This window comes from Salminus brasiliensis, chromosome 3 (genome assembly GCF_030463535.1).
Source record: "Salminus brasiliensis chromosome 3, fSalBra1.hap2, whole genome shotgun sequence".
NCBI classification, from domain to species: Eukaryota; Metazoa; Chordata; class Actinopteri; order Characiformes; family Bryconidae; genus Salminus; species Salminus brasiliensis.
Genome location: NC_132880.1, coordinates 13,138,211 through 13,163,902, shown reverse-complemented (window position 1 = coordinate 13,163,902; position 25,692 = coordinate 13,138,211). Strand labels below are relative to the sequence as shown.

The 25,692-nt window shown below is 34.2% G+C and overlaps 25 non-coding genes and 1 pseudogene across 25 annotated transcripts; all 26 read right to left on the bottom strand.

The window, feature by feature from the left end:
- Window positions 1-3,183: 3,183 nt before the first annotated feature.
- Window positions 3,184-3,240, bottom strand: LOC140552395 (U7 small nuclear RNA). Its single transcript, XR_011979334.1, has one exon. It is a non-coding gene; the product is annotated as a U7 small nuclear RNA (small nuclear RNA).
- Window positions 3,241-6,829: 3,589 nt separating this feature from the next.
- LOC140552548 (U7 small nuclear RNA) lies at window positions 6,830-6,884 on the bottom strand. Its single transcript, XR_011979473.1, has one exon. It is a non-coding gene; the product is annotated as a U7 small nuclear RNA (small nuclear RNA).
- A 354-nt stretch (window positions 6,885-7,238) lies between these two features.
- LOC140552620 (U7 small nuclear RNA) lies at window positions 7,239-7,296 on the bottom strand. The gene has a single exon (XR_011979538.1). It is a non-coding gene; the product is annotated as a U7 small nuclear RNA (small nuclear RNA).
- A 1,667-nt stretch (window positions 7,297-8,963) lies between these two features.
- On the bottom strand, window positions 8,964-9,018 carry LOC140552489 (U7 small nuclear RNA). The gene has a single exon (XR_011979419.1). It is a non-coding gene; the product is annotated as a U7 small nuclear RNA (small nuclear RNA).
- Window positions 9,019-10,344: 1,326 nt separating this feature from the next.
- LOC140552394 (U7 small nuclear RNA) lies at window positions 10,345-10,399 on the bottom strand. Its single transcript, XR_011979333.1, has one exon. It is a non-coding gene; the product is annotated as a U7 small nuclear RNA (small nuclear RNA).
- Window positions 10,400-10,849: 450 nt separating this feature from the next.
- On the bottom strand, window positions 10,850-10,904 carry LOC140552482 (U7 small nuclear RNA). The gene has a single exon (XR_011979413.1). It is a non-coding gene; the product is annotated as a U7 small nuclear RNA (small nuclear RNA).
- An 819-nt stretch (window positions 10,905-11,723) lies between these two features.
- On the bottom strand, window positions 11,724-11,778 carry LOC140552487 (U7 small nuclear RNA). Its single transcript, XR_011979418.1, has one exon. It is a non-coding gene; the product is annotated as a U7 small nuclear RNA (small nuclear RNA).
- Window positions 11,779-13,104: 1,326 nt separating this feature from the next.
- LOC140552393 (U7 small nuclear RNA) lies at window positions 13,105-13,159 on the bottom strand. The gene has a single exon (XR_011979332.1). It is a non-coding gene; the product is annotated as a U7 small nuclear RNA (small nuclear RNA).
- A 450-nt stretch (window positions 13,160-13,609) lies between these two features.
- Window positions 13,610-13,664, bottom strand: LOC140552458 (U7 small nuclear RNA). Its single transcript, XR_011979391.1, has one exon. It is a non-coding gene; the product is annotated as a U7 small nuclear RNA (small nuclear RNA).
- Window positions 13,665-14,017: 353 nt separating this feature from the next.
- LOC140552611 (U7 small nuclear RNA) lies at window positions 14,018-14,072 on the bottom strand. The gene has a single exon (XR_011979530.1). It is a non-coding gene; the product is annotated as a U7 small nuclear RNA (small nuclear RNA).
- Window positions 14,073-14,486: 414 nt separating this feature from the next.
- LOC140552460 (U7 small nuclear RNA) lies at window positions 14,487-14,541 on the bottom strand. Its single transcript, XR_011979393.1, has one exon. It is a non-coding gene; the product is annotated as a U7 small nuclear RNA (small nuclear RNA).
- Window positions 14,542-14,991: 450 nt separating this feature from the next.
- LOC140552481 (U7 small nuclear RNA) lies at window positions 14,992-15,046 on the bottom strand. The gene has a single exon (XR_011979412.1). It is a non-coding gene; the product is annotated as a U7 small nuclear RNA (small nuclear RNA).
- Window positions 15,047-15,868: 822 nt separating this feature from the next.
- On the bottom strand, window positions 15,869-15,923 carry LOC140552392 (U7 small nuclear RNA). The gene has a single exon (XR_011979331.1). It is a non-coding gene; the product is annotated as a U7 small nuclear RNA (small nuclear RNA).
- Window positions 15,924-16,373: 450 nt separating this feature from the next.
- On the bottom strand, window positions 16,374-16,428 carry LOC140552480 (U7 small nuclear RNA). Its single transcript, XR_011979411.1, has one exon. It is a non-coding gene; the product is annotated as a U7 small nuclear RNA (small nuclear RNA).
- Window positions 16,429-16,780: 352 nt separating this feature from the next.
- On the bottom strand, window positions 16,781-16,835 carry LOC140552609 (U7 small nuclear RNA). The gene has a single exon (XR_011979528.1). It is a non-coding gene; the product is annotated as a U7 small nuclear RNA (small nuclear RNA).
- A 415-nt stretch (window positions 16,836-17,250) lies between these two features.
- Window positions 17,251-17,305, bottom strand: LOC140552391 (U7 small nuclear RNA). Its single transcript, XR_011979330.1, has one exon. It is a non-coding gene; the product is annotated as a U7 small nuclear RNA (small nuclear RNA).
- Window positions 17,306-17,755: 450 nt separating this feature from the next.
- Window positions 17,756-17,810, bottom strand: LOC140552457 (U7 small nuclear RNA). The gene has a single exon (XR_011979390.1). It is a non-coding gene; the product is annotated as a U7 small nuclear RNA (small nuclear RNA).
- A 354-nt stretch (window positions 17,811-18,164) lies between these two features.
- LOC140552619 (U7 small nuclear RNA) lies at window positions 18,165-18,222 on the bottom strand. The gene has a single exon (XR_011979537.1). It is a non-coding gene; the product is annotated as a U7 small nuclear RNA (small nuclear RNA).
- A 1,667-nt stretch (window positions 18,223-19,889) lies between these two features.
- On the bottom strand, window positions 19,890-19,944 carry LOC140552486 (U7 small nuclear RNA). The gene has a single exon (XR_011979417.1). It is a non-coding gene; the product is annotated as a U7 small nuclear RNA (small nuclear RNA).
- Window positions 19,945-21,270: 1,326 nt separating this feature from the next.
- Window positions 21,271-21,323, bottom strand: LOC140552538 (U7 small nuclear RNA; annotated as a pseudogene).
- A 452-nt stretch (window positions 21,324-21,775) lies between these two features.
- On the bottom strand, window positions 21,776-21,830 carry LOC140552479 (U7 small nuclear RNA). The gene has a single exon (XR_011979410.1). It is a non-coding gene; the product is annotated as a U7 small nuclear RNA (small nuclear RNA).
- An 819-nt stretch (window positions 21,831-22,649) lies between these two features.
- On the bottom strand, window positions 22,650-22,704 carry LOC140552485 (U7 small nuclear RNA). Its single transcript, XR_011979416.1, has one exon. It is a non-coding gene; the product is annotated as a U7 small nuclear RNA (small nuclear RNA).
- A 1,326-nt stretch (window positions 22,705-24,030) lies between these two features.
- Window positions 24,031-24,085, bottom strand: LOC140552390 (U7 small nuclear RNA). Its single transcript, XR_011979329.1, has one exon. It is a non-coding gene; the product is annotated as a U7 small nuclear RNA (small nuclear RNA).
- A 450-nt stretch (window positions 24,086-24,535) lies between these two features.
- On the bottom strand, window positions 24,536-24,590 carry LOC140552484 (U7 small nuclear RNA). The gene has a single exon (XR_011979415.1). It is a non-coding gene; the product is annotated as a U7 small nuclear RNA (small nuclear RNA).
- Window positions 24,591-24,943: 353 nt separating this feature from the next.
- Window positions 24,944-24,998, bottom strand: LOC140552610 (U7 small nuclear RNA). The gene has a single exon (XR_011979529.1). It is a non-coding gene; the product is annotated as a U7 small nuclear RNA (small nuclear RNA).
- A 414-nt stretch (window positions 24,999-25,412) lies between these two features.
- LOC140552459 (U7 small nuclear RNA) lies at window positions 25,413-25,467 on the bottom strand. The gene has a single exon (XR_011979392.1). It is a non-coding gene; the product is annotated as a U7 small nuclear RNA (small nuclear RNA).
- Window positions 25,468-25,692: the final 225 nt, after the last annotated feature.

The window sequence follows — 25,692 nt, the reverse complement described above, 5'->3', positions numbered from 1 at the left end:
TACTATATAACTAAAAAGATTAGAGGAAATAGTTGGAATCACAAGAACAGTCCTATCATGTTTCAAATCATTCATCTAACTAAACGCTATCAGTTTGTAGAGATCTTCATATTACACAAAAGTAGGACCACTATTACTGACATTATACATGTTACCACTGGGCTCAGTTATAAGCTGACATGACGTTAATTTCCACTGTTATGCAGATAACACACAGCTCTATATATCAGCCAAACCTGACGATAAATTTAGATGAAAGAAAATGGAGACTTGTATAAAGGATATAAAACTCTGGATGTCACATAACTTCCTTCTTCTTAACAGTGACAAAACCGAGGTTCTCCTTTCAGGTCCAAAAGACACAAAAAAAAAAACTCAACCTAATTTTCAGACCTAATTTTAGACTTGGCTGATGCTTCCTTTATTCCTAGTCAAGCAGCTAAAATTCTTGGCGTCATATTCGATTCAGGTCTATCATTTGAGCAACATATAGCTAATATTAATCGGTCGGCCTTTATGCAGCTTAGGTACATCGCCAAACTAAGAAACTCTCTACAGGTTGCAGAAAAGCTAGTACACGCTTTTATTACCTCATGGCTAAATTACTGTAATGCACTTTTGTCAGGTTGTTCCAGCCTAAAAACCTCGAAAACCTAGAAAATTTGACCATATCTGTTAAATTTCATACTTGTTAAATTCCATATTGACTACAAAATTCCTCTATTAACATACAAAGCCCTACATGGCCTCACTCCTGAGTACCTGCAAGATCTTATTACATATAATGAACCATCAAGAACACTTAGATCTCAGGGTGTTGGCTTCTTAGTAGTTTCCAAAATTCAGAACAATTCAAAATTCAGCAGGGGGAAGAGCCTTTTCTGATAAAGCCCCCAAACTCTGTAATAACCTTCCAGATAATGTTCGGTACTCAGACACGGTCTCAATCTTTAAATCTAGGCTGAAAACTCATTTGTTTAGCTTAGCTTTTGGTCAGTAATGTTTCACCTTAGATAAAGGTTGCAGGTCCATGGGTTCTCAGACACAGGGAATTGTAGTATACTGTGATGCTGGAGCTGTCGTCTCGCTGCTAGCACACGATCACTCGGGTTTGTGGAAAGTAGAGCAGATGGACGCTAGCGTTTCAGGGTGCTCCCGTGTCTGTGTTACCTTCTGGCTCTCTCCTTTTAATGAGGCTGTTATAGTCAGACCTGCTGGAGTCGTCAGAGACACTATGATACTGCTCAACATTCTCTGCTCTCTATTAAATCCTCTCAGAACTAACTCTATCTCTTTACCTTCTCTGAGTAAATGGCCACCCAGCCTGACCTGCTGGAAGATTGCCCGCTGAGGTCCCCTCCACCTGTGTGAGACCAGCTGCCACCTATCAGTACAACCAGTAGGCCCAGCCCCCAACACCACCCATACCAGACCAGCGGCACACCCTCCTACCGCTGCTACCTGCCTAATGACCATGTTAACACCTAAATGGATTCTTAACTACCTGCCACTATTAATATTAATATTAATATATATATATACATATATATATATATATATATATATATATATATATATATATATATATATGTTACTCAATATATTAAGTTATACTACAACATGATTATTATATTATGATTATGATCAGGACAGTTCAACAGTATAGATGGTTTGGTAAGTTTTATCAATAATTTATAAATAATTCTGACTAGAAGAGTCTTGAGTCTTGGTTCCTCCCAAGGGTTCTTCCTCCAGCTCTGTGGGAGTTTTTCCTTGCCACTGTCGCTGTTGACTTGCTCACTTAGGGTCTTGGATCTTTCATGTGTTCTTATATAATTTCTATTTTCTTTGTCTTTTACTAATTACTAATTATGTAAAGATGCTTTGTGACAACAACAGTTGTAAAAAGCGCAATACAAATAAAAATTGACTTGACTTGACTTGACTGTTGATAGAATCTAAGATGCATACGCCTTTGTTAATGGATCATCAGCTTTTTCAAAATTAATATTAGAGTCTCCTACTATTATAACTTTGTCGTAGGGCCATGGGGGCCTATAAATATTGATTAGTGTGATTAAAAGTATGTACACTTAAACCCATCAACCTAAACATGTGATGACGGAGTGCGACTATTATTTGCAGTACTGTTAAAGAATGATACAAAATGTTAATTTTGTAAAAAAAAACTAAACAAAACAAAGATTTGACTAAAGTCAAATCAAATCCACAATATGAACAACTCTGCACAACCGTGCACGACCTAAATAATACAGGTTTAATTAAACTAATTTACCAGCTTCTCTTGTTTAACTACATATGTAGATGTTCCATAAATTAAGACCTACTAAACAACTATTAAATAAATATAAGAAAGCCTTCCTGATGATGAAGCACTTTCATTGTAATTGGGGTTGCTCTGCAGGACTACTACATTGATAGTGACCTTGTACACCTTACCTTAATGAGGCTGTGGGCGGGTCATATGCAAATTATATATAAGTATAAAACTGCCACATACATTAAGTAGAAGAAGTAGTAGCACAGGTTTGCAATTAGTAAAGACCACTTGTGACTATTATTTGCAGTACTGTTACTGAATGCTGCAAAAAAATTAATTTTGTGAGACAACTACATTTTTTGTAGATTAAACTTGCACTACAAATACAAATACCACAAAAATATTTCACAGAATATCTAATCAAATAATTGTCCTAAAATAGTGCTATATACAATTTTATTCTTCTTAAATATAACTGAATTAATGATAGAAACTAACCAGTGTCCCATTTTTTTAACCACATATGATACCACCGGAGTATTCCTACCATTCCATTTTCCATGAAGAAAGGGTGTTCTGAGAGTTGTTCTGCAGGACTCATACATTGATGGTCCTTGTACACCCCACCTAAATGAGGCTGTGGGTGGGTCATATGCAAATTGTATACAATTGCTACACAAATTAGGTAGTTTAAATAAACTGTAAACTTATAATACTACAAATTGACTACTCATTGACAAAACATACAATACAAAAACTAGATTACACACACAATTAAAAAAAAGTGCTAATAAACAAATTGGAATTATCATTGAAATAACCTAGACAATCATCAACAACATAAACAAAAATAGAAATATTTTTATTAAAAAATCAGTGTTCAGATTTTTCAAACCAGATATGTGGGCTTTCAATATTTGAAAAACCTGCTAGACAAATACTAAAAGAGCAAATTTCCTCCTGGTTAAGTGGTCTCATTGTAGTTTAGGTTGTTCTGCAGGACTGCTACATTGATGCTAACCTCGTAAAATTCACCTAAATGAAGCTGTGGGTGGGTCATATGCAAATTATGTACAATTTCTACACAAATTAAGTAGAAGTAGTACAAGTTTACATCAACCGTACTACTAATTGACTTCTCATTGACCTAACTTACACACAAAATTATTTAAAAACATCTAACAAACTGTATTGATCTAGAACAGTAATCTACAACCTAAACACAATGTTGGACTATTCTTATTAAAAAATCAATGTTAAGATCCAGGTTTATGGGCCTTCAATATTTGACATATCTATATTAAAAGATCAAATTTTCCTTGTGTTGAAGAGGTGTAGTTGGAGTTGTTCTGCAGGATTGCTACATTGATGGTGGCCTTAATGATGTTTTCCTGCAGGGAATGCTGTCCAACAAGCATTCTTTTTCTTCCTCTTCTTCTTACTATTATTAGTTTTATTAGTAGTAGTATTGTTGTTGCTACTATTCGAATTATTACCGCTGTTTTTGTGGTTGTGATTAAATAAATATTATTGTGGGGGTTACTTTAATGAATATTGTTATTATTGTTATTATTGTTGTTGTTCTTAATAATAATATGCTGGTTTTACCATATGCTGTTTTCTGCAGGTAAAGCTACCCAACGGTATTATTATAATTATAATTATTAATTTTTATATTAATTAATAAATAACAACAACAACAATAATAATAATAATTTTAGTTGTACTAGTAAGTGCATTAGTAGTAGGTCCTGGTAACCTCTGCCGATTCTTCTAGTCTAGCTGGGTCTTCTCCACCGGTCCTCTCACATTCAGCACAACAGTGCTGGCTGGGTGAGGTGACCACTCCGCCCCACTGCTGTCAGCGGAACGGGGAAGGCTAAGCATCAGGCCCCTACCAAACACACACTCCACAGCCAGAGCCTGTCAAAAGCACTGCCCAGGAGCAGCAGTGCCACCAAGCATCATCTACCTGCCTAATGAATTTAACCCTGTTCATTTCATGACTGTTTTATATGAAATCTAAATATGATACCTTTTGAATAATGGACTGAGATCAGCTCATTCAGTGTGTGCAATCAGGTGTGCTTCATCTTGTTTAGAATGAAATCCTGCAGCCATACCAGACCTTATTGAATGTGACATGGGTTCAGTGATATATTTTAAGGCAATTATAAAGTTGAAGGTATTCAAGTTTCATAGATCTCATACAAAAAGTGACTCTCACTCTGCCTTGACTGTCATTGTCATGTTATTCATTGTAAGAAAACACTGAGAAGTGGATTGAGTGCTCAAGTTGCATCACACTGGTTTTGAAACTGGAGGATACAACCGCCCCAGTTTGCTGGAACCAAGCCTGTACTGTTCTGCAGGGCACATTTGTCCCTGTTATAGAAGATTAGCTTAGCTAACTGGGTACAGATCCAAATAGCACAAAAAGGTTGGATTTTAGCTTTCGGTCACCAGTGGTTCAATTTGACTCCCTTAAATTTGAACAAAACAAATTCTAAGCACAATCAACATTCAGATTGGTAGCTAAAAAGTAATTTCTTCCGTTAAAATACTTTTTCATGCTTGAACTTGTGACACCATTGGCAACTATAGAACTTGTCATTTGACCTGTAGACATTTGTAACTAATTAATCAGAGCTGTCTTGTTCCAATTCAGCAAAATAACAGAACTAATAGGCTTTTCTTATTGTGATATATTGTTTATATGAGCACATAGGCTCTTGTGGTCAGTTGCATAAGACTGGGAATGCTCTAGAATGTCATTGCAGCATAAAGATTTACCTTCTCTTGAACTAAGGGCCTCAAACATCCCTGGACCTTTATTCTTTCTCCATCAAACTTTACAGCTGCACTTTGCATTCAGACAGGTAGCATACTTCACCCATCAGTAAAACCCAGATTTGCTGACCAGAGAGAGTTTGGAACTCTGGAAGATTGTAAAGTACTTCATCATCAACACCATATCCTTAAATATGCACTCAATGGTACTGAACCGTAATCTGCTTTTAAGAATGACCCTAATGAATTCATCGACCTTGTATATACTATTTTAAAAATGTATAATTGCTTTGCTAATATTCAGCCTGTATGGCCTAACAAGGAGAAGGTGGCATGATTTTTGTCCTCTTTACCTTCTTTAATGAATCTGTTGAAATGTAACTAGTTACCTAGTTACCTTCAAGTTGAAGAGGTAAGTCGTCTAGAAATTTGTTTAGTAAAAGAAGGTGCAGTATTATTTTTTCAAATACTTTAACGCTCCTTAAACACCTTAACCAAAACAACAACATTCACATAACAACTGAAATGTTTAAGTGGATAAATTGATCAAATGCATGGGAGCTGCATTATATATTTAAATATACATATACATAGATACACATGATATTGTGTATAATAGTGTGACTATTATCTGCAATACTGTTACAGAATGATACAACAATGTAAATTCTGTGAAAGACAAGCACACATTTCTGTAGATTAAACATGCATTTCAAATGCAAATTGCACAAAATTATTTGACAGAATTTCTTATAAATAATTGTACTTACCAAAAGTAATGAAATAAACAACTACCTTCAACTTAAATATGATCGGAATGATAAAATAAATCAAACGGTTTCCTATTTTTGGAAAGATATATGTGAGCCTGTAACACTTGAAGACCTGCTTGACAAATTCAACAAAAAAAAATCCCTGATGATGAAGGAGTCTCAGTGTACATAGAGTTGTTCTGCAGGGCTGCTGCATTGATGGTTACCTTATACACCCCACCTAAATGAAGCTGTGGTCATATGCAAATGATGTACAATTTCTACACAAATTAAGTAGAAGTAGTAAAAGTTTACTTGTCATTGACTAAACTTAAAGTGCATAACAGACAATACACACACACAATTACTCAAAAACTGTGCTAATAAACTCAGTGAAATTTTCATTCAAATAACCTAGAAACATCATCTACTACCTAAACAAAAACAGACATACTGTAAATAATAAAACAGTGTTCAGATTTTCAAATCATATATTTTGGCTTTCAATATTTTAAGAAGAGCTAGACAAATACTAAAGGAGCAAATTTTCCAGATGACGAAGGGGTCTCAGTGTACTTAGAGTTGTTCTGCAGGAATGTTACATTGATAGTGACCTCATACACCTCACCTAAATGAAGCTGTGGGTGGGCCTTATGCAAATTATATACAGTTGTGTAAAATTGCTACACACATTAAGTAGAAGAAGTAGTAGCACATGTTCCACATCAGTAAAGACCACTAATGTATTTCAAAAATGTTGGAGTGTGACTATCACTTGCAGTATGGTTACAGAATGAAACAACAATTTAAATTCTGTGAAAGACAGGTACAAATTTAGGTAGAATAAACATGCACTTCCAACTCAAAAAGCACCAAATTACTCAACAGAATTTCTTATACAAAATTGCACTTGCCAAAAATTATGATATGAACAATTACCCTACACTTATGCATGATTAGAATGGTGACAGAAATCAATCAGTTGCCTGTTTTTGGAATAACATATGGGAGCCTTCAATATTTGAAGCCTTGCTGGACAAATACTAAAAGAGCAAATTTTCCTGAGGATGAAGGTGTCTCAGTGTACTTAGAGTTGTTCTGCAGGACTGTTACATTGATGGTGACCTTATACACCTCAGCTAAATGAAGCTGTGGGTGGGCCTTATGCAAATGATGTGCAATTTCTACACAAATTAAGTAGTAGTACAAGTTTACATCAACTGTACTACTAATTGACTTCTCTTTGACTAAACTTACAGTACATAACAGACTATACACACAATTATTAAAAAAAAAAATGCTAATAAACTTCTTGGAATTTTCATTCAAATAACCTAGAGCAGTTATCTACTACCTAAACAAAAATAGACCCATTCTAAGGAATAAATCAGTGTTCAGATTTTCAAACCATATATTTTGGCTTTCAATATTTGAAGACCTGATAGACAAATACTAAAAGAGCTCATTATTCTCATGGTGAAGGGATCTCAGTGTAGTATAGGTTGTTCTGCACGCTGTGCGTGGGTAATATCCAAATTATATACAGTTCTATACATTTGCTACACACATTAAGTAGAAGTAGTAGTACAAGTTTAAATTAAGTAAAGACACTTAATGTATTTCAGAAAAGTTGTAAAAATATGTAAACTTTAGAAACCCTCTAATGTAAATTTGTGATGATGGAGTTGGACTTTTATTAGCAGTACTGTTGCAGAAGGAAACAAACAGCTAGAGCTCACAAAACAACATATCAAACTTTAGAAAAAAAAACACTGACTGACATAAAATCAAAACAGCATCATGTACAACTACACTCAAGACAAACAAAGGAGAAAGACTGCAATTAACAAATCAGCTAAATCTGTTTTTTGAACCACATTTGAGGGCCTTCAATACTTGAAGACCTGCTTGACAAATTCAACAAAAAAAAATCCCTGATGATGAAGGAGTCTCAGTGTACATAGAGTTGTTCTGCAGGGCTGCTGCATTGATGGTTACCTTATACACCCCACCTAAATGAAGCTGTGGTCATATGCAAATGATGTACAATTTCTACACAAATTAAGTAGAAGTAGTAAAAGTTTACTTGTCATTGACTAAACTTAAAGTGCATAACAAACAATACACACACACAATTACTCAAAAACTGTGCTAATAAACTCAGTGAAATTTTCATTCAAATAACCTAGAAACATCATCTACTACCTAAACAAAAACAGACATACTGTAAATAATAAAACAGTGTTCAGATTTTCAAAACATATATTTTGGCTTTCAATATTTTAAGAAGAGCTAGACAAATACTAAAGGAGCAAATTTTCCAGATGACGAAGGGGTCTCAGTGTACTTAGAGTTGTTCTGCAGGAATGTTACATTGATGGTGACCTTATACACCTCACCTAAATGAAGCTGTGGGTGGGCCTCATGCAAATGATGTGCAATTTCTACACAAATTAAGTAGTAGTACAAGTTTACATCAACTGTACTACTAATTGACTTCTCTTTGACTAAACTTACAGTACATAACAGACTATACACACAATTATTTAAAAAAAATGCTAATAAACTAGTTGGAATTTTCATTCAAATAACCTAGAGCAGTTATCTACTACCTAAACAAAAATAGACCTATTCTAAGGAATAAATCAGTGTTCAGATTTTCAAACCATACATTTTGGCTCTCAATATTTGAAGACCTGATAGACAAATACTAAAAGAGTTCATTTTTCTCATAGTGAAGGGATTTCAGTGTAGTATAGGTTGTTCTGCACGCTGTGTGTGGGTAATGTCCAAATTATATACAGTTCTAAAAATTTGCTATACACATTAAGTAGAAAAAGTAGGAGTACATGTAGCACATCAGTAAAGACCATCAATGTATTTCAAAAATGTTGGAGTGTGACTATCACTTGCAATTTGGTTACAAAATGATACAACAATTTTAATTCTGTGAAAGACAGGTACAAATTTAGGTAGAATAAACATGAACTTCCAACTCAAAAAGCACCCAATTACTCGACAGAATTTCTTATACAAAATTGCACTTGCCAAAAATTATGATATGAACAACTACCCTACACTTAAGCATGATTAGAATGGTGACAGAAATCAGTCAGTTGCCTGTTTTTGGAAAGACATATGGGAGTCTTCAATATTTGAAGACTTGCTGGACAAATACTAAAAGAGCAAATTTTCCAAATAATAAAGGGGTCTCAGTGTACTTAGAGTTGTTCTGCAGGACTGTTACATTGATGGTGACCTTATACACCACATGATACTGTGGGCGGGTCATATGCAAATTATATACAGTTGTGTAAAATTGCTACACACATTAAGTAGAAGAAGTAGTAGCACATGTTCCACATCAGTAAAGACCACTAATGTATTTCAAAAATGTTGGAGTGTGACTATCACTTGCAGTATGGTTACAGAATGAAACAACAATTTAAATTCTGTGAAAGACAGGTACAAATTTAGGTAGAATAAACATGCACTTCCAACTCAAAGAGCACCAAATTACTCAACAGAATTTCTTATACAAAATTGCACTTGCCAAAAATTATGATATGAACAATTACCCTACACTTATGCATGATTAGAATGGCGACAGAAATCAATCAGTTGCCTGTTTTTGGAATAACATATGGGAGCCTTCAATATTTGAAGCCTTGCTGAACAAATACTAAAAGAGCAAATTTTCCTGAGGATGAAGGAGTCTCAGTGTACTTAGAGTTGTTCTGCAGGACTGTTACATTGATGGTGACCTTATACACCTCACCTAAATGAAGCTGTGGGTGGGCCTCATGCAAATGATGTGCAATTTCTACACAAATTAAGTAGTAGTACAAGTTTACATTAACTGTACTACTAATTGACTTCTCTTTTACTAAACTTACAGTACATAACAGACTATACACACAATTATTTAAAAAAACTGCTAATAAACTAATTGGAACTTTCATTCAAATAACCTAGAGCAGTTATCTACTACCTAAACAAAAATAGACCTATTCTAAGGAATAAATCAGTGTTCAGATTTTCAAACCATATATTTTGGCTTTCAATATTGGAAGACCTGATAGACAAATACTAAAAGAGCTCATTTTTCTCATGGTGAAGGGATCTCAGTGTAGTATAGGTTGTTCTGCACGCTGTGCGTGGGTAATATCCAAATTATATACAGTTCTATACATTTGCTACACACATTAAGTAGAAGAAGTAGTAGTACAAGTTTAAATTAAGTAAAGACACTTAATGTATTTCAGAAAAGTTGTGAAAATATGTACACTTTAGAAACCCTCTAATGTAAATTTGTGATGATGGAGTTGGAAGTTTATTAGCAGTACTGTTGCAGAAGGAAACAAACAGCTAGAGCTCACAAAACAACATATCAAACTTTAGAAAAAAAAACACTGACTGATATAAAATCAAAACAGCATCATGTACAACTACACTCAAGACAAACAAAGGAGAAAGACTGCAATCAATAAATCAGCTAAATCTGTTTTTTGAACCACATTTGAGGGCCTTCAATACTTGAAGACCTGCTGGACAAATACTAAAAGAGCAAATTTTCCAGATAACAAAAGGGTCTCAGTGTACTTAGAGTTGTTCTGCAGGACTGTTACATTGATGGTGACCTTATACACCACATGATACTGTGGGCGGGTCATATGCAAATTATATACAGTTGTGTAAAATTGCTACACACATTAAGTAGAAGAAGTAGTAGCACATGTTCCACATCAGTAAAGACCACTAATGTATTTCAAAAATGTTGGAGTGTGACTATCACTTGCAGTATGGTTACAGAATGATACAACAATTTTAATTCTGTGAAAGACAGGTACAAATTTAGGTAGAATAAACATGCACTTCCAACTCAAAAAGCACCAAATTACTCAACAGAATTTCTTATACAAAATAGCCCTTGTACAAAATTATGATATGAACAATTATCCTACACTTATGCATGATTAGAATGGCGACAGAAATCAATCAGTTGCCTGTTTTTGGAACAACATATGGGAGCCTTCAACATTTGAAGACTTGCTGGACAAATACTAAAAGAGCAAATTTTCCTGAGGATGAAGGTGTCTCAGTGTACTTAGAGTTGTTCTGCAGGACTGTTACATTGATGGTGACCTTATACACCTCACCAAAATGAAGCTGTGGGTGGGCCTCATGCAAATGATGTGCAATTTCTACACAAATTAAGTAGTAGTACAAGTTTACATCAACTGTACTACTAATTGACTTCTCTTTGACTAAACTTACAGTACATAACAGACTATACACACAATTATTTAAAAAAAATGCTAATAAACTAGTTGGAATTTTCATTCAAATAACCTAGAGCAGTTATCTACTACCTAAACAAAAATAGACCTATTCTAAGGAATAAATCAGTGTTCAGATTTTCAAACCATACATTTTGGCTCTCAATATTTGAAGACCTGATAGACAAATACTAAAAGAGTTCATTTTTCTCATAGTGAAGGGATTTCAGTGTAGTATAGGTTGTTCTGCACGCTGTGTGTGGGTAATGTCCAAATTATATACAGTTCTAAAAATTTGCTATACACATTAAGTAGAAAAAGTAGGAGTACATGTAGCACATCAGTAAAGACCATCAATGTATTTCAAAAATGTTGGAGTGTGACTATCACTTGCAATTTGGTTACAAAATGATACAACAATTTTAATTCTGTGAAAGACAGGTACAAATTTAGGTAGAATAAACATGAACTTCCAACTCAAAAAGCACCCAATTACTCGACAGAATTTCTTATACAAAATTGCACTTGCCAAAAATTATGATATGAACAACTACCCTACACTTAAGCATGATTAGAATGGTGACAGAAATCAGTCAGTTGCCTGTTTTTGGAAAGACATATGGGAGTCTTCAATATTTGAAGACTTGCTGGACAAATACTAAAAGAGCAAATTTTCCAAATAATAAAGGGGTCTCAGTGTACTTAGAGTTGTTCTGCAGGACTGTTACATTGATGGTGACCTTATACACCACATGATACTGTGGGCGGGTCATATGCAAATTATATACAGTTGTGTAAAATTGCTACACACATTAAGTAGAAGAAGTAGTAGCACATGTTCCACATCAGTAAAGACCACTAATGTATTTCAAAAATGTTGGAGTGTGACTATCACTTGCAGTATGGTTACAGAATGAAACAACAATTTAAATTCTGTGAAAGACAGGTACAAATTTAGGTAGAATAAACATGCACTTCCAACTCAAAGAGCACCAAATTACTCAACAGAATTTCTTATACAAAATTGCACTTGCCAAAAATTATGATATGAACAATTACCCTACACTTATGCATGATTAGAATGGCGACAGAAATCAATCAGTTGCCTGTTTTTGGAATAACATATGGGAGCCTTCAATATTTGAAGCCTTGCTGAACAAATACTAAAAGAGCAAATTTTCCTGAGGATGAAGGAGTCTCAGTGTACTTAGAGTTGTTCTGCAGGACTGTTACATTGATGGTGACCTTATACACCTCACCTAAATGAAGCTGTGGGTGGGCCTCATGCAAATGATGTGCAATTTCTACACAAATTAAGTAGTAGTACAAGTTTACATTAACTGTACTACTAATTGACTTCTCTTTTACTAAACTTACAGTACATAACAGACTATACACACAATTATTTAAAAAAACTGCTAATAAACTAATTGGAACTTTCATTCAAATAACCTAGAGCAGTTATCTACTACCTAAACAAAAATAGACCTATTCTAAGGAATAAATCAGTGTTCAGATTTTCAAACCATATATTTTGGCTTTCAATATTGGAAGACCTGATAGACAAATACTAAAAGAGCTCATTTTTCTCATGGTGAAGGGATCTCAGTGTAGTATAGGTTGTTCTGCACGCTGTGCGTGGGTAATATCCAAATTATATACAGTTCTATACATTTGCTACACACATTAAGTAGAAGAAGTAGTAGTACAAGTTTAAATTAAGTAAAGACACTTAATGTATTTCAGAAAAGTTGTGAAAATATGTACACTTTAGAAACCCTCTAATGTAAATTTGTGATGATGAAGTTGGAAGTTTATTAGCAGTACTGTTGCAGAAGGAAACAAACAGCTAGAGCTCACAAAACAACATATCAAACTTTAGAAAAAAAAACACTGACTGATATAAAATCAAAACAGCATCATGTACAACTACACTCAAGACAAACAAAGGAGAAAGACTGCAATCAATAAATCAGCTAAATCTGTTTTTTGAACCACATTTGAGGGCCTTCAATACTTGAAGACCTGCTGGACAAATACTAAAAGAGCAAATTTTCCAGATAACAAAAGGGTCTCAGTGTACTTAGAGTTGTTCTGCAGGACTGTTACATTGATGGTGACCTTATACACCACATGATACTGTGGGCGGGTCATATGCAAATTATATACAGTTGTGTAAAATTGCTACACACATTAAGTAGAAGAAGTAGTAGCACATGTTCCACATCAGTAAAGACCACTAATGTATTTCAAAAATGTTGGAGTGTGACTATCACTTGCAGTATGGTTACAGAATGATACAACAATTTTAATTCTGTGAAAGACAGGTACAAATTTAGGTAGAATAAACATGCACTTCCAACTCAAAAAGCACCAAATTACTCAACAGAATTTCTTATACAGAATAGCCCTTGTACAAAATTATGATATGAACAATTACCCTACACTTATGCATGATTAGAATGGCGACAGAAATCAATCAGTTGCCTGTTTTTGGAACAACATATGGGAGCCTTCAATATTTGAAGACTTGCTGGACAAATACTAAAAGAGCAAATTTTCCTGAGGATGAAGGTGTCTCAGTGTACTTAGAGTTGTTCTGCAGGACTGTTACATTGATGGTGACCTTATACACCTCACCTAAATGAAGCTGTGGGTGGGCCTCATGCAAATGATGTGCAATTTCTACACAAATTAAGTAGTAGTACAAGTTTACATCAACTGTACTACTAATTGACTTCTCTTTGACTATACTTACAGTACATAACAGACTATACACACAATTATTTAAAAAAAAATGCTAATAAACTAATTGGAATTTTCATTCAAATAACCTAGAGCAGTTATCTACTACCTAAACAAAAATAGACCTATTCTAAGGAATACATCAGTGTTCAGATTTTCAAACTATATATTTTGGCTTTCAATATTTGAAGACCTGATAGACAAATACGAAAAGAGCTAATTTTTCTCATGGTGAAGGGATCTCAGAGTAGTATAGGTTGTTCTGCACGCTGTGCGTGGGTAATATCCAAATTATATACAGTTCTATACATTTGCTACACACATTAAGTAGAAGAAGTAGTAGTACAAGTTTAAATTAAGTAAAGACACTTAATGTATTTCAGAAAAGTTGTGAAAATATGTACACTTTAGAAACCCTCTAATGTAAATTTGTGATGATGGAGTTGGACTTTTATTAGCAGTACTGTTGCAGAAGGAAACAAACAGCTAGAGCTCACAAAACAACATATCAAACTTTAGAAAAAAAAACACTGACTGTTATAAAATCAAAACAGCATCATGTACAACTACACTCAATACAAACAAAGGAGAAAGACTGCAATCAATAAATCAGCTAAATCTGTTTTTTGAACCACATTTGAGGGCCTTCAATACTTGAAGACCCGCTGGACAAATACTAAAAGAGCAAATTTTCCAGATAACAAAGGGGTCTCAATGTACTTAGAGTTGTTCTGCAGGACTGTTACATTGATGGTGACCTTATACACCACATGATACTGTGGGCGGGTCATATGCAAATTATATACAGTTGTGTAAAATTGCTACACACATTAAGTAGAAGAAGTAGTAGCACATGTTCCACATCAGTAAAGACCACTAATGTATTTCAAAAATGTTGGAGTGTGACTATCACTTGCAGTATGGTTACAGAACGATACAACAATTTTAATTCTGTGAAAGACAGGTACAAATTTAGGTAGAATAAACATGCACTTCCAACTCAAAAAGCACCAAATTACTCAACAGAATTTCTTATACAAAATAGCCCTTGTACAAAATTATGATACGAACAATTACCCTACACTTATGCATGATTAGAATGGCGACAGAAATCAATCAGTTGCCTGTTTTTGGAACAACATATGGGAGCCTTCAACATTTGAAGACTTGCTGGACAAATACTAAAAGAGCAAATTTTCCTGAGGATGACGGTGTCTCAGTGTACTTAGAGTTGTTCTGCAGGACTGTTACATTGATGGTGACCTTATACACCTCACCTAAATGAAGCTGTGGGTGTTCCTCATGCAAATGATGTGCAATTTCTACACAAATTAAGTAGTAGTACAAGTTTACATCAACTGTACTACTAATTGACTTCTCTTTGACTATACTTACAGTACATAACAGACTATACACACAATTATTTAAAAAAAAATGTTAATAAACTAATTGGAATTTTCATTCAAATAACCTAGAGCAGTTATCTACTACCTAAACAAAAATAGACCTATTCTAAGGAATAAATCAGTGTTCAGATTTTCAAACCATATATTTTGGCTTTCAATATTTGAAGACCTGATAGACAAATACGAAAAGAGCTCATTTTTCTCATGGTGAAGGGATCTCAGAGTAGTATAGGTTGTTCTGCACGCTGTGCGTGGGTAATATCCAAATTATATACAGTTCTATACATTTGCTACACACATTAAGTAGAAGAAGTAGTAGTACAAGTTTAAATTAAGTAAAGACACTTAATGTATTTCAGAAAAGTTGTGAAAATATGTACACTTTAGAAACCCTCTAATGTAAATTTGTGATGATGGAGTTGGACTTTTATTAGCAGTACTGTTGCAGAAGGAAACAAACAGCTAGAGCTCACAAAACAACATATCAAACTTTAGAAAAAAAAACACTGACTGATATAAAATCAAAACAGCATCATGTACAACTACACTCAAGACAAACAAAGGAGAAAGACTGCAATCAATAAATCAGCTAAATCTGTTTTTTGAACCACATTTGAGGGCCTTCAATACTTGAAGACCTGCTGGACAAATACTAAAAGAGCAAATTTTCCAGAAAACAAAGGGGTCTCAGTGTACTTAGAGTTGTTCTGCAGGACTGTTACATTGATGGTGACCTTATACACCACATGATACTGTGGGCGGGTCATATGCAAATTATATACAGTTGTGTAAAATTGCTACACACATTAAGTAGAAGAAGTAGAAGCACATGTTCCACATCAGTAAAGACCACTAATGTATTTCAAAAATGTTGGAGTGTGACTATCACTTGCAGTATGGTTACAGAATGATACAACAATTTTAATTCTGTGAAAGACAGGTACAAATTTAGGTAGAATAAACATGCACTTCCAACTCAAAAAGCACCAAATTACTCAACAGAATTTCTTATACAAAATAGCCCTTGTACAAAATTATGATATGAACAATTACCCTACACTTATGCATGATTAGAATGGCGACAGAAATCAATCAGTTGCCTGTTTTTGGAACAACATATGGGAGCCTTCAACATTTGAAGACTTGCTGGACAAATACTAAAAGAGCAAATTTTCCTGAGGATGAAGGTGTCTCAGTGTACTTAGAGTTGTTCTGCAGGACTGTTACATTGATGGTGACCTTATACACCTCACCTAAATGAAGCTGTGGGTGGGCCTCATGCAAATGATGTGCAATTTCTACACAAATTAAGTAGTAGTACAAGTTTACTTCAACTGTACTACTAATTGACTTCTCTTTGACTAAACTTACAGTACATAACAGACTATACACACAATTATTTAAAAAAAATGCTAATAAACTAGTTGGAATTTTCATTCAAATAACCTAGAGCAGTTATCTACTACCTAAACAAAAATAGACCTATTCTAAGGAATAAATCAGTGTTCAGATTTTCAAACCATATATTTTGGCTTTCAATATTTGAAGACCTGATAGACAAATACTAAAAGAGCTCATTTTTCTCATGGTGAAGGGATCTCAGTGTAGTATAGGTTGTTCTGCACGCTGTGCGTGGGTAATATCCAAATTATATACAGTTCTATACATTTGCTACACACATTAAGTAGAAGAAGTAGTAGTACAAGTTTAAATTAAGTAAAGAAACTTAATGTATTTCAGAAAAGTTGTGAAAATATGTACACTTTAGAAACCCTCTAATGTAAATTTGTGATGATGGAGTTGGACTTTTATTAGCAGTACTGTTGCAGAAGGAAACAAACAGCTAGAGCTCACAAAACAACATATCAAACTTTAGAAAAAAAAAACACTGACTGATATAAAATCAAAACAGCATCATGTACAACTACACTCAAGACAAACAAAGGAGAAAGACTGCAATCAATAAATCTGCTAAATCTGTTTTTTGAACCACATTTGAGGGCCTTCAATACTTGAAGACCTGCTGGACAAATACTAAAAGAGCAAATTTTCCAGATAACAAAGGGGTCTCAGTGTACTTAGAGTTGTTCTGCAGGACTGTTACAATGATGGTGACCTTATACACCACATGATACTGTGGGCGGGTCATATGCAAATTATATACAGTTGTGTAAAATTGCTACACACATTAAGTAGAAGAAGTAGTAGCACATGTTCCACATCAGTAAAGACCACTAATGTATTTCAAAAATGTTGGAGTGTGACTATCACTTGCAGTATGGTTACAGAATAATACAACAATTTTAATTCTGTGAAAGACAGGTACAAATTTAGGTAGAATAAACATGCACTTCCAACTCAAAAAGCACCAAATTACTCAACAGAATTTCTTATACAAAATTGCACTTGCCAAAAATTATGATATGAACAATTACCCTACACTTATGCATGATTAGAATGGTGACAGAAATCAATCAGTTGCCTGTTTTTGGAATAACATATGGGAGCCTTCAATATTTGAAGACTTGCTGGACAAATACTAAAAGAGCAAATTTTCCTGAGGATGAAGGTGTCTCAGTGTACTTAGAGTTGTTCTGCAGGACTGTTACATTGATGGTGACCTTATACACCTCAGCTAAATGAAGCTGTGGGTGGGCCTTATGCAAATGATGTGCAATTTCTACACAAATTAAGTAGTAGTACAAGTTTACATCAACTGTACTACTAATTGACTTCTCTTTGACTAAACTTACAGTACATAACAGACTATACACACAATTATTAAAAAAAAAAATGCTAATAAACTTCTTGGAATTTTCATTCAAATAACCTAGAGCAGTTATCTACTACCTAAACAAAAATAGACCCATTCTAAGGAATAAATCAGTGTTCAGATTTTCAAACCATATATTTTGGCTTTCAATATTTGAAGACCTGATAGACAAATACTAAAAGAGCTCATTATTCTCATGGTGAAGGGATCTCAGTGTAGTATAGGTTGTTCTGCACGCTGTGCGTGGGTAATATCCAAATTATATACAGTTCTATACATTTGCTACACACATTAAGTAGAAGTAGTAGTACAAGTTTAAATTAAGTAAAGACACTTAATGTATTTCAGAAAAGTTGTAAAAATATGTAAACTTTAGAAACCCTCTAATGTAAATTTGTGATGATGGAGTTGGACTTTTATTAGCAGTACTGTTGCAGAAGGAAACAAACAGCTAGAGCTCACAAAACAACATATCAAACTTTAGAAAAAAAAACACTGACTGACATAAAATCAAAACAGCATCATGTACAACTACACTCAAGACAAACAAAGGAGAAAGACTGCAATTAATAAATCAGCTAAATCTGTTTTTTGAACCACATTTGAGGGCCTTCAATACTTGAAGACCTGCTTGACAAATTCAACAAAAAAAAATCCCTGATGATGAAGGAGTCTCAGTGTACATAGAGTTGTTCTGCAGGGCTGCTGCATTGATGGTTACCTTATACACCCCACCTAAATGAAGCTGTGGTCATATGCAAATGATGTACAATTTCTACACAAATTAAGTAGAAGTAGTAAAAGTTTACTTGTCATTGACTAAACTTAAAGTGCATAACAAACAATACACACACACAATTACTCAAAAACTGTGCTAATAAACTCAGTGAAATTTTCATTCAAATAACCTAGAAACATCATCTACTACCTAAACAAAAACAGACATACTGTAAATAATAAAACAGTGTTCAGATTTTCAAAACATATATTTTGGCTTTCAATATTTTAAGAAGAGCTAGACAAATACTAAAGGAGCAAATTTTCCAGATGACGAAGGGGTCTCAGTGTACTTAGAGTTGTTCTGCAGGAATGTTACATTGATAGTGACCTCATACACCTCACCTAAATGAAGCTGTGGGTGGGCCTTATGCAAATGATGTACAATTTCTACACAAATTCAGTAGTAGCACAGGTTTACATCAACTGTACTACTAATTGACTTCTCTTTGACTAAACTTACAGTACATAACAGACTATACACACAATTATTTTAAAAAACTGCTAATAAATTAATTGGAATTTTCATTCAAATAACCTAGAGCAGTTATCTACTACCTAAACAAAAATAGACCTATTCTAAGGAATAAATCAGTGTTCAGATTTTCAAACCATACATTTTGGCTCTCAATATTTGAAGACCTGATAGACAAATACTAAAAGAGTTCATTTTTCTCATAGTGAAGGGATTTCAGTGTAGTATAGGTTGTTCTGCACGCTGTGTGTGGGTAATGTCCAAATTATATACAGTTCTAAAAATTTGCTATACACATTAAGTAGAAAAAGTAGGAGTACATGTTGCACATCAGTAAAGACCATCAATGTATTTCAAAAATGTTGGAGTGTGACTATCACTTGCAATATGGTTACAAAATGATACAACAATTTTAATTCTGTGAAAGACAGGTACAAATTTAGGTAGAATAAACATGAACTTCCAACTCAAAAAGCACCCAATTACTCGACAGAATTTCTTATACAAAATTGCACTTGCCAAAAATTATGATATGAACAACTACTCTACACTTAAGCATGATTAGAATGGTGACAGAAATCAGTCAGTTGCCTGTTTTTGGAAAGACATATGGGAGTCTTCAATATTTGAAGACTTGCTGGACAAATACTAAAAGAGCAAATTTTCCAAATAATAAAGGGGTCTCAGTGTACTTAGAGTTGTTCTGCAGGACTGTTACATTGATGGTGACCTTATACACCACATGATACTGTGGGCGGGTCATATGCAAATTATATACAGTTGTGTAAAATTGCTACACACATTAAGTAGAAGAAGTAGTAGCACATGTTCCACATCAGTAAAGACCACTAATGTATTTCAAAAATGTTGGAGTGTGACTATCACTTGCAGTATGGTTACAGAATGAAACAACAATTTAAATTCTGTGAAAGACAGGTACAAATTTAGGTAGAATAAACATGCACTTCCAACTCAAAGAGCACCAAATTACTCAACAGAATTTCTTATACAAAATTGCACTTCCCAAAAATTATGATATGAACAATTACCCTACACTTATGCATGATTAGAATGGCGACAGAAATCAATCAGTTGCCTGTTTTTGGACTAACATATGGGAGCCTTCAATATTTGAAGCCTTGCTGAACAAATACTAAAAGAGCAAATTTTCCTGAGGATGAAGGAGTCTCAGTGTACTTAGAGTTGTTCTGCAGGACTGTTACATTGATGGTGACCTTATACACCTCACCTAAATGAAGCTGTGGGTGGGCCTCATGCAAATGATGTGCAATTTCTACACAAATTAAGTAGTAGTACAAGTTTACATTAACTGTACTACTAATTGACTTCTCTTTTACTAAACTTACAGTACATAACAGACTACACACACAATTATTTAAAAAAACTGCTAATAAACTAATTGGAACTTTCATTCAAATAACCTAGAGCAGTTATCTACTACCTAAACAAAAATAGACCTATTCTAAGGAATAAATCAGTGTTCAGATTTTCAAACCATATATTTTGGCTTTCAATATTGGAAGACCTGATAGACAAATACTAAAAGAGCTCATTTTTCTCATGGTGAAGGGATCTCAGTGTAGTATAGGTTGTTCTGCACGCTGTGCGTGGGTAATATCCAAATTATATACAGTTCTATACATTTGCTACACACATTAAGTAGAAGAAGTAGTAGTACAAGTTTAAATTAAGTAAAGACACTTAATGTATTTCAGAAAAGTTGTGAAAATATGTACACTTTAGAAACCCTCTAATGTAAATTTGTGATGATGGAGTTGGACTTTTATTAGCAGTACTGTTGCAGAAGGAAACAAACAGCTAGAGCTCACAAAACAACATATCAAACTTTAGAAAAAAAAACACTGACTGATATAAAATCAAAACAGCATCATGTACAACTACACTCAAGACAAACAAAGGAGAAAGACTGCAATCAATAAATCAGCTAAATCTGTTTTTTGAACCACATTTGAGGGCTTTCAATACTTGAAGACCTGCTGGACAAACACTAAAAGAGCACATTTTCCAGATAACAAAGGGGTCTCAGTGTACTTAGAGTTGTTCTGCAGGACTGTTACATTGATGGTGACCTTATACACCACATGATACTGTGGGCGGGTCATATGCAAATTATATACAGTTGTGTAAAATTGCTACACACATTAAGTAGAAGAAGTAGTAGCACATGTTCCACATCAGTAAAGACCACTAATGTATTTCAAAAATGTTGGAGTGTGACTATCACTTGCAGTATGGTTACAGAATGATACAACAATTTTAATTCTGTGAAAGACAGGTACAAATTTAGGTAGAATAAACATGCACTTCCAACTCAAAAAGCACCAAATTACTCAACAGAATTTCTTATACAAAATAGCCCTTGTACAAAATTATGATATGAACAATTATCCTACACTTATGCATGATTAGAATGGCGACAGAAATCAATCAGTTGCCTGTTTTTGGAACAACATATGGGAGCCTTCAACATTTGAAGACTTGCTGGACAAATACTAAAAGAGCAAATTTTCCTGAGGATGAAGGTGTCTCAGTGTACTTAGAGTTGTTCTGCAGGACTGTTACATTGATGGTGACCTTATACACCTCACCAAAATGAAGCTGTGGGTGGGCCTCATGCAAATGATGTGCAATTTCTACACAAATTAAGTAGTAGTACAAGTTTACATCAACTGTACTACTAATTGACTTCTCTTTGACTAAACTTACAGTACATAACAGACTATACACACAATTATTTAAAAAAAATGCTAATAAACTAGTTGGAATTTTCATTCAAATAACCTAGAGCAGTTATCTACTACCTAAACAAAAATAGACCTATTCTAAGGAATAAATCAGTGTTCAGATTTTCAAACCATACATTTTGGCTCTCAATATTTGAAGACCTGATAGACAAATACTAAAAGAGTTCATTTTTCTCATAGTGAAGGGATTTCAGTGTAGTATAGGTTGTTCTGCACGCTGTGTGTGGGTAATGTCCAAATTATATACAGTTCTAAAAATTTGCTATACACATTAAGTAGAAAAAGTAGGAGTACATGTAGCACATCAGTAAAGACCATCAATGTATTTCAAAAATGTTGGAGTGTGACTATCACTTGCAATTTGGTTACAAAATGATACAACAATTTTAATTCTGTGAAAGACAGGTACAAATTTAGGTAGAATAAACATGAACTTCCAACTCAAAAAGCACCCAATTACTCGACAGAATTTCTTATACAAAATTGCACTTGCCAAAAATTATGATATGAACAACTACCCTACACTTAAGCATGATTAGAATGGTGACAGAAATCAGTCAGTTGCCTGTTTTTGGAAAGACATATGGGAGTCTTCAATATTTGAAGACTTGCTGGACAAATACTAAAAGAGCAAATTTTCCAAATAATAAAGGGGTCTCAGTGTACTTAGAGTTGTTCTGCAGGACTGTTACATTGATGGTGACCTTATACACCACATGATACTGTGGGCGGGTCATATGCAAATTATATACAGTTGTGTAAAATTGCTACACACATTAAGTAGAAGAAGTAGTAGCACATGTTCCACATCAGTAAAGACCACTAATGTATTTCAAAAATGTTGGAGTGTGACTATCACTTGCAGTATGGTTACAGAATGAAACAACAATTTAAATTCTGTGAAAGACAGGTACAAATTTAGGTAGAATAAACATGCACTTCCAACTCAAAGAGCACCAAATTACTCAACAGAATTTCTTATACAAAATTGCACTTGCCAAAAATTATGATATGAACAATTACCCTACACTTATGCATGATTAGAATGGCGACAGAAATCAATCAGTTGCCTGTTTTTGGAATAACATATGGGAGCCTTCAATATTTGAAGCCTTGCTGAACAAATACTAAAAGAGCAAATTTTCCTGAGGATGAAGGAGTCCCAGTGTACTTAGAGTTGTTCTGCAGGACTGTTACATTGATGGTGACCTTATACACCTCACCTAAATGAAGCTGTGGGTGGGCCTCATGCAAATGATGTGCAATTTCTACACAAATTAAGTAGTAGTACAAGTTTACATTAACTGTACTACTAATTGACTTCTCTTTTACTAAACTTACAGTACATAACAGACTATACACACAATTATTTAAAAAAACTGCTAATAAACTAATTGGAACTTTCATTCAAATAACCTAGAGCAGTTATCTACTACCTAAACAAAAATAGACCTATTCTAAGGAATAAATCAGTGTTCAGATTTTCAAACCATATATTTTGGCTTTCAATATTGGAAGACCTGATAGACAAATACGAAAAGAGCTCATTTTTCTCATGGTGAAGGGATCTCAGTGTAGTATAGGTTGTTCTGCACGCTGTGCGTGGGTAATATCCAAATGATATACAGTTCTATACATTTGCTACACACATTAAGTAGAAGAAGTAGTAGTACAAGTTTAAATTAAGTAAAGACACTTAATGTATTTCAGAAAAGTTGTGAAAATATGTACACTTTAGAAACCCTCTAATGTAAATTTGTGATGATGGAGTTGGAAGTTTATTAGCAGTACTGTTGCAGAAGGAAACAAACAGCTAGAGCTCACAAAACAACATATCAAACTTTAGAAAAAAAAACACTGACTGATATAAAATCAAAACAGCATCATGTACAACTACACTCAAGACAAACAAAGGAGAAAGACTGCAATCAATAAATCAGCTAAATCTGTTTTTTGAACCACATTTGAGGGCCTTCAATACTTGAAGACCTGCTGGACAAATACTAAAAGAGCAAATTTTCCAGATAACAAACGGGTCTCAGTGTACTTAGAGTTGTTTTGCAGGACTGTTACATTGATGGTGACCTTATACACCACATGATACTGTGGGCGGGTCATATGCAAATTATATACAGTTGTGTAAAATTGCTACACACATTAAGTAGAAGAAGTAGTAGCACATGTTCCACATCAGTAAAGACCACTAATGTATTTCAAAAATGTTGGAGTGTGACTATCACTTGCAGTATGGTTACAGAATGATACAACAATTTTAATTCTGTGAAAGACAGGTACAAATTTAGGTAGAATAAACATGCACTTCCAACTCAAAAAGCACCAAATTACTCAACAGAATTTCTTATACAGAATAGCCCTTGTACAAAATTATGATATGAACAATTACCCTACACTTATGCATGATTAGAATGGCGACAGAAATCAATCAGTTGCCTGTTTTTGGAACAACATATGAGAGCCTTCAATATTTGAAGACTTGCTGGACAAATACTAAAAGAGCAAATTTTCCTGAGGATGAAGGTGTCTCAGTGTACTTAGAGTTGTTCTGCAGGACTGTTACATTGATGGTGACCTTATACACCTCACCTAAATGAAGCTGTGGGTGGGCCTCATGCAAATGATGTGCAATTTCTACACAAATTAAGTAGTAGTACAAGTTTACATCAACTGTACTACTAATTGACTTCTCTTTGACTATACTTACAGTACATAACAGACTATACACACAATTATTTAAAAAAAAATGCTAATAAACTAATTGGAATTTTCATTCAAATAACCTAGAGCAGTTATCTACTACCTAAACAAAAATAGACCTATTCTAAGGAATACATCAGTGTTCAGATTTTCAAACCATATATTTTGGCTTTCAATATTTGAAGACCTGATAGACAAATACGAAAAGAGCTAATTTTTCTCATGGTGAAGGGATCTCAGAGTAGTATAGGTTGTTCTGCACGCTGTGCGTGGGTAATATCCAAATTATATACAGTTCTATACATTTGCTACACACATTAAGTAGAAGAAGTAGTAGTACAAGTTTAAATTAAGTAAAGACACTTAATGTATTTCAGAAAAGTTGTGAAAATATGTACACTTTAGAAACCCTCTAATGTAAATTTGTGATGATGGAGTTGGACTTTTATTAGCAGTACTGTTGCAGAAGGAAACAAACAGCTAGAGCTCACAAAACAACATATCAAACTTTAGAAAAAAAAACACTGACTGTTATAAAATCAAAACAGCATCATGTACAACTACACTCAATACAAACAAAGGAGAAAGACTGCAATCAATAAATCAGCTAAATCTGTTTTTTGAACCACATTTGAGGGCCTTCAATACTTGAAGACCCGCTGGACAAATACTAAAAGAGCAAATTTTCCAGATAACAAAGGGGTCTCAATGTACTTAGAGTTGTTCTGCAGGACTGTTACATTGATGGTGACCTTATACACCACATGATACTGTGGGCGGGTCATATGCAAATTATATACAGTTGTGTAAAATTGCTACACACATTAAGTAGAAGAAGTAGTAGCACATGTTCCACATCAGTAAAGACCACTAATGTATTTCAAAAATGTTGGAGTGTGACTATCACTTGCAG